The sequence below is a fragment of the Macrotis lagotis genome, chromosome 3 (genome assembly GCF_037893015.1).
Source record: "Macrotis lagotis isolate mMagLag1 chromosome 3, bilby.v1.9.chrom.fasta, whole genome shotgun sequence".
NCBI classification, from domain to species: domain Eukaryota; kingdom Metazoa; phylum Chordata; class Mammalia; order Peramelemorphia; family Peramelidae; genus Macrotis; species Macrotis lagotis.
In genome coordinates, this window is record NC_133660.1 from 290,267,191 (window position 1) to 290,280,378 (window position 13,188).

Genomic DNA, 13,188 nt, shown 5'->3' on the forward strand with positions numbered 1-13,188 from the left:
CTTGGAGAAAGATGATGAGGGCCTAGCTGAGGGTGATATTTGTGTGACTGGAGAGAGGGGTACAGAGAGGAGAGATGTGAAGTTAGAAATAACAAGGTTTGAGGACGGAATGGATATAGAGGGTAAATTACATAATAAAAGTAGCCAGCATGGGAGCTTAGAAGGATGATGATACTCTCAACAGTAATAGAGAAGTTTGGAAGAGAAGAGAAAATTGGAGGGAGAGAAAATAAATGTGTAAATAACCTTAACAGTTTGGTAACAGCTTGATCTATTTATATCTCCTTCATTATGTCCCTTCTTTTCCTTGTTTGAAGCTTTTAAAATGCTTTATTGATTTTTTTCCCTTGAATATCACAACATATTATCCACCTCCCACATCCCTACTTGGAACACATCTCCCCTTATTGCTTTATGAGTTTCAGTAATGTCAGATTTTCTTCAATAAAAAGCAACTAAATGGCACAGAGGAGAGAACACTAGACCTGGAATCAGGAAGACCTGAGTTCAGATTCAGTCTCAGGTGCTAGCTATGGACTCTGAGCAAATAAATCCTGTCTGCCTCAGTTTCCTCACCCATAAAAATGGAGATAATATTATCACCTACTTTCTAAGACTATTGTGATGCTCAAGTAAAATAATAATAATATTAGCACATAGTAGGTGCTTAATAAATGATTGCTCCATTCTTTTTCCCCTGAAGACTCCCTTCAAACCCCATTTATTATATGGGAATTGGCCCAGTCAACATTATAATAATAGAGTCTTGCAACAAAAGCCTTCCCCCTGTTCCCCAAGATAGGATAAATAGAGAAAGAAGCGCAGAACCTTTAGATTAGAATCTATGACATGGTATGCTGCCTAGCTTGAAGGATGAAGGACTACAAAATGAAAGGCAGAAATGTTTGTCAATGAAGAGGTCCTCCTTAGGGAAAAAATAATGTGCCCATCAAGTAAGTGACTGGGAATCAAACCTTATCAACACATAAAGTTGGGTTTATACCTAAAAACATGAAAATCAATAAAAGACAGAAAGGTGGGCTGCTATTCCAAAAGAATACAAGAAAGAAGGATTCCTGAGAGGGCATAGGCACCAATCATTGCTTCTGACCTCTGAGAAGTCAAGGATGCCATTGTCCACAAGAGTTGACAAAGCTTGTTACTCAAACTGTAATCTGATGGCATCTTTGTTTTGTTATCTTTGCTTCTATTCTATGTTGACTTGCCCAGAATCAGGATTAAAGAGTGTCTTCTAGTGTTCTGACATTTTCCTGACTCCATAAAACCTGAATTGAAAAAAGGTAGAAAACTGAAAAATAGTATGAGACTTCCAGGGAGTGTAAGAGCTCTGTACTTAGTATCATAGATCCAAGGCTTGACCTTTACTTCTCCCAATGTGGGTTGACCTGGGCAAGGAACTTGGGTTTTCTTTCTTCTCCCTTTGCTCTTCAACATTATGTAAACACCTGTAATGCAGGACATCTGAACCACAGTAAGGGTAAGGACAGTGAGGACAACAAATTTCATGAACTAACCAAATCCCCTCCTGCTTTGTCTCCCCAACCTATCTCATCCCCACAAAAAAAATCATGACTTCTTCCTTGGGCAAGGCAAAGACAACCAGAGTCTATTGGTGGCTTCTCTAGAATTCAAATTTGTGCCTTTGACTGTTTTTTTAAAAAAAAATGTCAATGATGCACACAAATATGTAGAAACGTGAACCAGGAAGGAGGGAAAGAAGGAAGGAAGGACATAAAGATAAGGAAAACATTGGGGCAACTCAGTGGCACAATGGATAGAGCACTCACCCTGGAGTCAGGAGGATTTGAGTTCAAATCTGGCCTCAGGCACTTGATACTTACTAAATGTATGACCTTGGACAGATCACTTAACCCCATTGCCTCAAAAAAGGGGGGGGGGACATAAAACCTCCTTGGAGGCCAGTCTATTAGATTGCACAGTTGCTCATTCTTATACAATGATATCTAAAGGAGGTCATGTAATTATCTTCTTTCCTAGATTAAAGTCTAAGGAAAGCAGGACAAGTTTTCAAGCTTTCTAATCATTTGTCTTCCTGAGATTATAATTAATATATGGAGAGATAACATTTCAGTCCTTACAATAGTAAAAAAAAAGTCAGGAATATAGGTTTGAAAATATTCAATTTTGACAACCCTCCCAATAAACTTTGAGAACAATTATATTATAATCCCCATTTTACAGCTGAAGAAATAGAGGTTGAATAGGTTTGAGAACTTATTAATCAACATTCATAACAACCTTGTAGAACAGTTATATTATATTCTCCATTTTACAGGAGAAAAAAGAGGATTGGGAGGCAGCATGAATTGCCTGGGGTTCACATAGCTAGTGAGTGTCTAAAAGCTCAATTTGAACACAAGTCTTCCAGACTCCAGGTACACCACTCTGTCCACTACACTGCTTAGCTGCCTCTACGTAAAAAAGATGAACTAAAACTAAAGTTTTGTTTTATACTCATTTCACCAGTAAAGATTTACTTCCTCAGACTTACAATGTCAGAAAACCATACTTCCTCTCCTTCTTAATTTCTTTCGATGGAAGAAGAAAAGATAACTATCCTTTGCTCAAAACAAATTTATCATTAATATCTTTACATGCATATATCTGGATGGCAGATTTATTCACAAGTACTCTTCTCGCAATGACATGATATCACTGACAAAAATTGAGTTTTAAAAGGCAATGGTCTGAGGGAGGTCAAGTATTACTTTCTTCTTTATTTGAATCAGTGGGTGTCTCTCATCCTCTGTGATATCAAATTTACAAATATGAGTAAGAGATTCCACTTTCTCATCTAAAAAATTTATTTCTTTAGAGATTGCTTCTTTTTGGAAGACCTTACCAGAAATATTCATTCCTTCTCCCAAGATTATTAAATGTATACTCTCAATATAGCCAGGTTGATGTTGAGTCCAACTCCTAATCCCTAGGGCTTACTCATCAATATATCTTCTATATTTTTTGAGGATTCTTTCTGATACTCACAATCCTAATACATTGCAGTCCCCTCTGGGGGCTCTGACTAGTGACTCACACTCTTCTATCTTATGGCTGAAATTCTACACATTTGAATCAGTCAGGTCACCTAGCAAAAATCATGAATACACACTTCTGTCCTGAGCTCTTCTGGTTCCCAATCTAGAGTTCTTTCTCCTACACTGAACCAGGAATTCCTTAAAGGAAACTTTAGGGGAAGGGGAAGCTGTGAAGGAGCTTATGAATCAACTGTGAAATAAGAAAAAGAAAGAAGAAATTTTGAGAACAAGGCAATTTCTCTACAAATGTGTCACTCACAGGGAAAACAAAGTAGAAAGGACAGATTTATTTCAAGGGCAAGAGTTACAGAAAAGCAATCAGAATAATATAAACAAAGATAATAGAAGGGGTGGCTAGGTGGCACAGTGGATAAAGCACCAGCCCTGGGGTCAGGAGTGTGGCCTTGGGCAAGCCACTTAATCCCATTTGCCTTGCAAAAACCTAAAAAAAAAAAAAAAACCACAAAGATAATAGAACTCAGACAACTGGAGGTGGAATGGGAGTCTATCCTCAGGTAAAAGTAGCAGAAAATTCCAAAGCCTGAGAATACTCATTCACTGGGGAAGGAAGGAGATCAAGCATTGTCCCACCTTCTCAATCTCTTCCTTTTCCCTTATCTTCTTTGAATTCTGCTTCCCATTAGCTATAAGAAGTCTGAAACAGACTGGGCTTATGAGTTATCAAAGAAAAACATGATTCATCCACATTTTTAAATCTGAAATTATTTGGGGACTTATTTGGAGACTAAGAAAGGGAAAAGGAGGAGTGCATGGCCAAGGTTGAAGGTGACTATTATCAAAGAATTACAGGAAAATATAGTCAATATGTTCTGAATTTTAGTGAGCAATGGCCAGATAGGGAACAAGCCTTTTCTAGGAATAGGGAAGTATATGATCTATGTGAAACTATCAGGATGGTTTCTTTACAAAGCAGTTGTATCAGCAGCTGGCTTGGGAAGTACATTTCTCCTTTCCAGGCTTTAATGGTTGGGTTTTCTGGAATATAGGGAAGAACAGACATGAAGGTGCCCTAAAATGGCAATAGAAACCCCACACATAAGTCAGGAAGAGAGGTGAAGAGACATCACCTGTATGCTAAGGCCTTGGTGAAATGAGACAGGAAGAGTGATATTATGAGTGTACTGACTGGCTAACTTCTCATGTCCTCTCAGTGTTTCTTTGTACTCTCAGACTCTCTGTTCACTTCCTCTCTTCTCTTCCATTCTCTTTTCTTCTCTTATTTTTACTCCAAGGTCACTTTTAGCTGTTGCTTTCTGAACTTACCCAAAAGAGATTTAGAGAGAAGACTGGCACTGCAACTGTCTCATTTGGTCAGTCTGAACAAAAGATGTGACCCCCCCCCCAGAAAGCTCCAGATAAGCAAACCATCCGCAATAAATGAGACACAAATGTACCTTTGGCAATCCCTAGCTTTGGGGGCCAAGGTGGCGAAAACAGGTTGAATCCCTGGCTTTTCTATTCTTTATCGAGGATACAGTGACAATCTAGTTGTGGGATGAATAGTAAAATCCAGGAAGGGTTGCAGGGGAGGAAAAAGAAGGAAATATTTGGATAGAAAGCTATGCCCTGAGGCCTTGGAATCTCATTGGTGACCCAGGAGTTGAAAATTATACTTAGACCTTTTAATAATAATAATAATGCTTGTCCTTCATTTTAGAAGAAGACCGTGACATCAGGGAGTTGTTGCCATGACAGGCACATGAACTGGATTTGAGTGAGGGGGTGTTGTGCTAAGTCATCCACCTCACTTTCTCCTCTGCAACCATCTGGGTCCAGTGGCCAGATATGAATCAGGATGACTGGAGATGACCCTGGAGGTGAGGCAGTTAGGGTGAAGTGACTTGCCCAAGGTCTCACAGCTAATAAGTGACAAGTGTCTGAGACCAAATTCGAACTCCCATCCTTCTGAATCCAAGGCTATTGCTCCCTTACTTAGAAGTATGGAGCCCAGAGATGCAGTTCCTTGGTTCTTCACCCCCCAAGAAAGCTTGCCTTCTCTATAGTCCTTAAAAGAATCCATTTGTTGATTCTCCCAAAACTGTGATATATTCACATCAGAGTGAAAATGCTACCATTTGATATCAGTTATTTCCTCTATCCTGTCTACAGAAGATTGCCTTATAGATGATGTCCAAGACCATCAGGAAAATGGCAAGTTCTAAACAGCTAAGAACAAAATCTTCCTCTTTTCTGCTTTCTATCCAGGTTAGCCTTAGACATTCTGTCACCCAGCCTTGCTCTGATCTCTCCCCTTAAAAACAGAGACCAGAAATAAACTCGAGTGCATGCTGGGTTTATCTGCTAAAGTCCTGTTCCTTGAAAGTCCATTCCAGTTGTTCATTCATTCTTTATTCTTATGACTTTCTTGACTGGCCACCCTACCTCCATCAGTTAAAACTATCTTCTCTCTTCTCAAACATTTCCTGAAGCCATCCTTCACAAATACCTTGCCCTCTTGAATCACAGATCTCTTTTGTTCCATACTTGTTCTCCCTCAAAGAATAAATGAGATAGTAAATTTTTTGATAAACTGCAGCATTTATTTTTCTCTTTGTATTCCCAATACAGAGCATGTCACCCTTTCACATAGTGATAAATGCATAACTAAATATTTACTTGTTGAGTTGAATTCAATAGCATGAAGTGAATTGAATGGAAGTATCAATTGCTTTTGACCCTATGGAGTTCTCAAAATTCACATTTTTACCAAGAATAGTAGCAGAAATATTGAGCAATTTCCTCTAATTTCCTAATCCAATCAACCTGCTTCTTCCCAACAGTTCAAACTTCTGGAGAACTATTGATATCTCTTCTCTGGCCTGTAGATTGTCCAATCTCAAGGCCCATGGTTATAATAGGTTCCAGCCAGTTACTCCCAAAAATAGACATAATGTAGCTGTCATGGACAATGTCAAGGCTAATAGTAAGAGTGGAACTGAGCAACCATTCCCAAGCTGACCAAGTAAAAGATCATCCCTAGACCTGCCACCACTGAGCTGATTGTGTTCATTACCAGGCTGCTTTGGACCTAAAAGCAAGTAAGAATTCATTAAAAAGCCAATCCATTAACCCAAGATTATGGACTGGATAGTCCTATTTAAGGCACAGAGATGACTCCAATAGTAAAAAGAGTAAGATTCACTTATTTTGAATTTTTCAACTTCGTTTTATGTGTTGCCTTCCTCCATTAGATTTTAAGCTTCATGTGGACATGAAATAAGTCCTACAAGGTAGTGACAGAAAGTAAACATTTATTTCCCTGGAACTTAGAGTGTAAATGAGTTATTTAATCAAAATCCAGTTTTATAGATATGAAAAATGAGATCTAGAGATGTTAAGTAATTTGTCAATGTTCCTACAATTATTAAAAAAAGAGATCCTACTCTTTTCTAGGTCCTATGATATATCAGCTTGATTCCAAAGACAATACTCTTTCCAGGGAAAAAACTGTTCAAATCACACCTCAGATACTTACTTCCTAGCTGCATGACTCTGGTTAAGTCATTTAACTAGTTTCCCCTCTACAACTCAGAGTTTATGTGAGGAAAAAATGAAAAAGCACTTATAAAATATTTTCCAAACCAAAAAAGTAGATGGTAGTTATTATTGCTTCTAGGTGTCATCATTGTGGTGATTATTAAAATAGATATAAAATCTACTTAAAATAATATTTGAATAGGAACTCCAGCTCCGAGTTGGAGCAAAGGAAATCTTTGGAACTAATTTACTCTGTTTCCAAAATTTTGTCAGAGCCAGGGACCAAACACCTAAGTCTACATTATGATGAGAGGGAACATGTAGCTCATTAAGATTTACAAAACACTTTAGAACCATTTCATCTGATCCCCAAAAAGACCCTGTGAGGTACTGTCTTCATTTTACAGATGATAAAATTGAGGCTGAGAATGATTAAGTGACTTGACCAAAGTCACCCAGCTGGTAAGAGTCTGAAGTCAGATGAAGATTCAGGTCTTCCTAAATTCACTTACCAAGCTACAAACAGCTCAGCCTTGCTAATGCATACTTACTTGGCTCTCCCAGGTTTACAAAACCTTTGTCCAATTGTATGCTCACAACAATCCTGTGATAGGCTCAGCTTTCCCTAATCTACTGGAAAGGGACCTGAGATTCATGAAAGGTAAAACCAAAGTTTCATCAGAGACAGGATTCGCATCCCCATCTCTTCTGACTTCCAATCCAAAGGTCTTTTTTGTTTTTTTTGCTTGTTTTTATTTTTATAGCATATTGAACCAGGAAACTTTAAAAGGCAATTTTAGTGGTAGAGAGGAGGGACTGTTCTGAAGCAAGTTCCACCTTGGGGAACAACTGTGAGGTCAGAAAAGAATAAAAAAATCATTGAGATCAAAGTAAGTTCCTCTTAAATGCCTCACTGACAGAAAAGGAAGGTAGAGAGGAACCATTTTCTTCAATGGCCAGGATGCTTGAGGAGCAATCACAGAAGTCAAAAAGCAAAGATGATGGAGACCAGACCAATGGTGATAGAATCACATATATCATCAGGCAAAAGCAGCAAAAAATTCCAAAGATCAAGAATCTTCATTCATGGAGGATGGGAGTGGATCCAGTTCTGCATTGTCATTTCCATTTCTTCTTCATCCTTTATCCTATCTTCTAGTGACCCTATTTCCCAGTTTCCATAGGCTTAGACAGACTAGCCAAAGAAAAATATGATCCACTGCCATTTTTGCTGATACTGTTGTGAGCAAATACTTAGTTAATCAGAGTTGTTGTAGGAAATGACAAAGCACATATGATTAGTCCATGACCAAGTCTGAATTCACAAAAAAATTCCAGGAAAATAGAGTCAATTTGTTCTACATTTCACTGAGAAACAGTCAACAGAAGCAGCTTTCCCTGGGAATGGAGAAGCATGTGTTTTATCTGAAACTTTCAGAATGACTTTGAGGCAGTGCATTGAGGTCAGAAACTGTACTTTGAAATCTCATCTCTCTTCAAGAGGCATCAACATGGGTTCTCTGGTACATGGGATGAAGGAGAAATGAGAAAGGTACCCTGTAAGGCAAACAGAATCCATGAGTCATCCAAAGGTGCAGAGAGGTGAAGATATTGCCAGGGCAAAAAAATTTCAAGGTATATCACATTTCTGCCACAGGTTGGCCCTGGCTAAAAGCAACCAGAAGGATGGCATTGTCATGGCACTGGGTGACCTACTTCCCAGGTACTCTAATTCATCTTATTCACTTTCAATACTGTTCTCCTATCTTCTGGCATCACCTTCCTGATGCCATGATCTTCTTGGAGAACCAAGAACAAACATCATTATCTGACTTATGGCATTTTCCCCCCTCAAGCCCTCGTGCTCTGTCTCGAACGTCACTTGAATAGGCTACTCTGAATTCTCCAAAAGAGAAAGAGAGAATGACCTGTTATTGCCTCCTTTATTTATACTGAATACAAAAAATATAACAATAAGACTACAATCCCAAGATAACCAAACCAACTAATGTGACCCTCAGTCTATGTAGAACATCTCTGGACATGCTCTAGTAGGTACATCTTAAACAGGTTGTCACCGGATGCGCCTCAGACCCTTTTAAGGTAGATGTACAATAGAAGGGTGAAATCTCTGTTTTCTCTCCCAAGTCAAGGTAGGGAAAACAAAACATTTGCTACTCTTATCTTCTTAACTGGGATACAATACTTGCCTAGTTTGGGGGTGAACGGTGAACTCTAGATTTTGTAATGTGGTAAGGGAGAGAGGGTAGAAAGATTTGCAGGCATTTTGTCTCTTAGTGCCTAAGAATTCTTGATATATGCACTGGTGCCCCCAGGGAATGATTTTGCTTCCACATACTTAGGAATATGGAAGCAAAATCATAAAACTATCCTCTCTGAAGATAGGTTGTCCTCACTAGATCTTGAAAGGGCCCACTTGCTGATCTTGCCAGGAGAAATCCTATAGCACAAGCCCAGCAAAGTAATAGAGTCACCCCATGATAAGAGCTACTCACCGAACTCTGAACAGAGCAGATGGCTTTGAAGCCAAAGACTGAAACTGCAGTGGAGATGTCAAATTCGAAAACAATTAGGATTAGCAGAATCACATTGATCGCCTGGAAAGATAGATCAAAGAGAAAATGAGGGGTGGACAAGAAGCCCTGCTTCTACCAACTCAGGAAGAAAAAAAAAGGGCAGTAAAAGTAAAAGCAAAAAAGAAAATATAAAAAGAAAAGCAAAACGAAAAAGTAAAAGTGTAAAAAGAAAAAAATTAAAAGTTAAAAAAGTAAAAAATTGGGGGCGGCTAGGTGGCGCAGTGGATAAAGTACCGGCCCTGGAGTCAGGAGTACCTGGGTTCAAATCCAGTCTCAGACACTTAATAATTACCTAGCTGTGTGACCTTGGGCAAGTCACTTAACCCCATTTGCCTTGCAAAAACCTAAAAAAAAGTAAAAAATTAAAGGTTTCAAGAAAGAAGGAAGAAGATTGGAAAGAAAACCTAAGATATGTATTAAAAGCTCTTCACAAACCTTAAAACACAATGTGAAAGCTATTGCTACTTTTGGCAACAACAATATCACATTGAAACACACTTAAGACCCACAAGACACTTCCCTCACAATAATCCCGTTATTTTTTGTTCAAGGATGATCATATATATACATACATATCACCAAACTTGGAAATGCAAATGTACCTGCCTATGGTCACACAGGTGATCTATCCCATATGCAAGAGAGGTTTTCAGGAATCTGGATATATCATGGATTTTTTACAAAAGAAAACCTAAACCCTCTAGAAAGAGACAGAGTTCTGGACAGGACTCAGTTTCTAGGTCTGTTTTCTTAGAAGATTTAATGGTTCCAAGTGTTCAGTCAATCACATCCTACAATGATACCTACAGGGTCCAATCAGAAACCCAATCCTGGGTATATATTTAAAAATGTATAACTCATTAAGAGGAAAGGAGAAGAGGGGCAGAGAAAAAAGACATCTGTTAGAGGAGAGCTTTCTTGCTAAGCATCTTCCTCACTTGTAGTTCTTGCTTTGATCATTCATTGATCTTTATCTCTTACTATCTTTATTATTTTTCTCTATTTTTCCTCTAATCTCCATCCAGGCTCACTTTTGACATTCTCTAATCACCATTCTTGTCCTGTTCTCTCCCCACCCCCATAATTTCTCTTGCCCCATACTGACTACAAGCCAAAAATAAGCTGTTCATCAGCTGGTTCTTCTGTTTCTTCAAAATTCTTCTCAGTTAGCATTCTTAAGTCCTTAAAGACTTTCTTTACACTACTTCCTCCTTCAGTTAAAAATGAGTTCCCTCTTCCAAACAATTCCTGAAGCTTTCCTTCACATTTACCTTGCCCTCTTCTATCACAGATCTCTTTTTCCTTTACTTTTCCTTCCCCAAAGAACAAACAAAACAGTAGGTTCTTTGACAGCAAGAACCGTGGCATTTAAAAAATTATTTTTGTATTACCTGTGCAGAGCAGACCATTTCACAAGTGCTGAAAACTACATTCCCAGTTTCTTACTGATTGAGTTGGATTGAGTGAGAATGAACCTGACCAAATAAAAGTTCTAATTGGTTCTTAACTTTTGAGAGTTCTCAGAATTCACATTTATAACTCAGAATGAAGGAATGACCAGAAATATTAAGGAATTTCCTCTTGATTCCCAACTGCCCTGGTTTATAAAATTGTTCATTACAAAGATCCATGGTCAGAACTGGCCCCAGCTTGAAAATACTCACCCACAATAAAATGAAAGCCAAGTAATAGGAACTCTGAAAAGCTTCCCATGAATGAAAATTATAGAGTGACTCTATCTTTGACAAGTTGATTGAGAAAATGATGATTCCCAACCCTGCTACTACAGCACTTACAATGTTCATTGCCAGGCTGCTTTGGACCTGAAAGCAGGTAAGAGTCCATTAATCATTCAACTCATTAAACATGGATATGGAACTATGACCACATGTCTAGTCCTGTTTGAGATACAAATGTGCAAACAATTGCAAGAGAAAAATACACCTACTGAACAACAGCTGTGAGTGTAATCGTATACAAGCCTCTTCAAATACAAGAACCAATTGAAAAACTGCTTAGTTTCCAAAATCTTTATAATTTAGTCTATGCAGCAATTTTTATTATTCGGTCATCTCAGTCAGGTCGGATTTTGGTGACCCTACTTCGGGTTTTATTGGCAAAGATACTTGTCAAAGATTCTTTTCCAGTTCATGTAACTGATGAGGTATTAAGACAAAGAGGCTTATAGTAACTTATAGAAATGAAGACGTAAATCTCATCCTTTCTGTTCTTTTTCTTCCTCTCTTGAAATACATAGAACTCTATGTGAAACACAACTAGTAAGTGTTTGAACTCAAGATGAGTCTTCCTCTTATTCACTTTGCCACCAAGCTGCCCCTATAGGTATTTTACATAATACAAGATAATTGAAGAGGTCAAAGGAATTGAAAAGTAAAAAGAATTATTTTTATTCCTGCTTGTATGGCTGTAGGTTTTACCAGGTAGCAATCTGAACAATGGGGGAGCAGCCAGAAGTGTTGCATACCCTCTGTGAGCCTGGTCACAAGCCCAGAAATATGGCATTGGTCAGCCAAGCCTCCTACCACCCAGCCTGGGGTTGCTAAGACTGGCTATCAATTCCCTTCCTATTTATCCCTTTCCTTTCCAGAGGGCAGTAAAGATATCAAAAATGTCTTCTTCTTGAGCCTCAGAAAAAGGCAATAGCACTCACCATAGTATCTGTGCTTCTTATCTCTGCAACAATGGAGAGAGAGCCAGAGATGACAAACTGTGGACAGAAGATGTGATCCCTGAATGCCTTAAAACCACTTTTTCAGCCCCCATTATGCTCACCCTTGCCCAGTCAGTCACCAAGATTTGCCTCTCCTATCTCTAACAACTTGATGTCCCTGATGTTTCTATTAGATGCTTCAGCTATTTCATATTTCATAAACATTTGAACAAGGAGCAACTGTCAGGTCTGCCTTCTTCCATAATAGGAATTAACGCAAGTTACTCTGAATTCAAGTAACTGTGCCAAAAGTGAAAACAAGGCTAGTTTTCTATGGTTTATACTTCATGAAAGTTTGAGAAGAAGCAAGTCTCCTCAGACACATATTTTAATTATCTATCTACCCAATCCTCCCATCTAGCTATCTACTTAACTATTAATACATCTATGTCTTCAAGTGTATTTGCTTCTGTATATTTTTTCCATATGTATAGGAATAATAATATTCCCAAATCATTATGAGGACCTGAGAAAAAACTTTTCTTTTTTAATTAATTGTTTGGAAGTGCCACATTGCCTGAGATCATGGTGTTTTGATTCACTGTGTTCCATTAGTACCTTTACATATAGCTGGTTTCAATATCAAAATAATGCCTGATAAACTGGTTTGGGAAATATTGAAAGATTATATAAGAGTTACTCCAATCAAACTGAGAAAGGTAAATTTTTATATGTTTCACATCATATAGTAGTAAGGAGTTACAAAATGCAAAGTGACTCTAATTTGATGCATTGGAAGCTATAGAAGAGAGGAGACAAGAAGAAAAATCATGTTCCTGTGGTGGATACCTTTCCCCCTGCCTCCAGTTTTCACCTTCATGTTATATTATGTCTTCTCGCATTAGATTATTAGCTACATAGGATCAGGTACTGTCTTTTCCCTCTGTTTCCCCAGTACTCAGTAAAGTAACTGGAAGAGTAGACCTTTATCAAATATTTGTTTGCTATCTCAGAAAGTTAGAATACACGGTTCAAGTGGGGTAAGCTGAGCTAATCAAAGGCAAAAATATTCTATAGATGTTCATTGGAAAAGAGACATAGCTTTAAGGAAAGATAATCCACAAGCCTCTCCTGTTGGAAGCCTATTGTCATCTAGTGCCATCCTATCTCTTAAATGAGGGGAAACATTTCATGATTTTTTGTGTTTCTCTATAGAATTCTACAGATCTCAAGAGAAGAAGAAAAATAGGAAGGATGAGATTTGCGTCATTACCATAAGCCTTAGTGATATATTTTTCTTTTTAAAAAGTAACAGTTTCTCATCCTCTTAATAAGAATAGTCTTA